This window comes from Cariama cristata, unplaced genomic scaffold (assembly GCF_000690535.1).
Source record: "Cariama cristata isolate BGI_N322 unplaced genomic scaffold, ASM69053v1 scaffold25463, whole genome shotgun sequence".
NCBI lineage: Eukaryota > Metazoa > Chordata > Aves > Cariamiformes > Cariamidae > Cariama > Cariama cristata.
The window spans coordinates 9218-9454 of record NW_009608172.1 but is presented as its reverse complement, the minus strand read 5'-3'; positions in this window follow the sequence as shown (position 1 = coordinate 9454).

The following is a 237-nucleotide window of genomic DNA, read 5'->3' as shown; positions in this document are numbered from 1 at the left end:
CAGCCAGCTCCCTTGGCGAGCGCTTGCAGTAGGATTTCCAGGAATGTTTTGTTTCCTGACCTTTTCAGAGCAAACAGTGCAGAGGTAGCCAAGCTGCCCTCTGCCTGGTGGCAGCCTGTGGGGCCGCACTCCGGCACAAGGGGAGGCAGCGGCAGGGACTGGGGTTTCGGTTGCATGTAGGGCCAGGTTGGGGTCATGGGGCTCCTTGGGGGGGGGAAGCAGCTCTCCAGGAACACC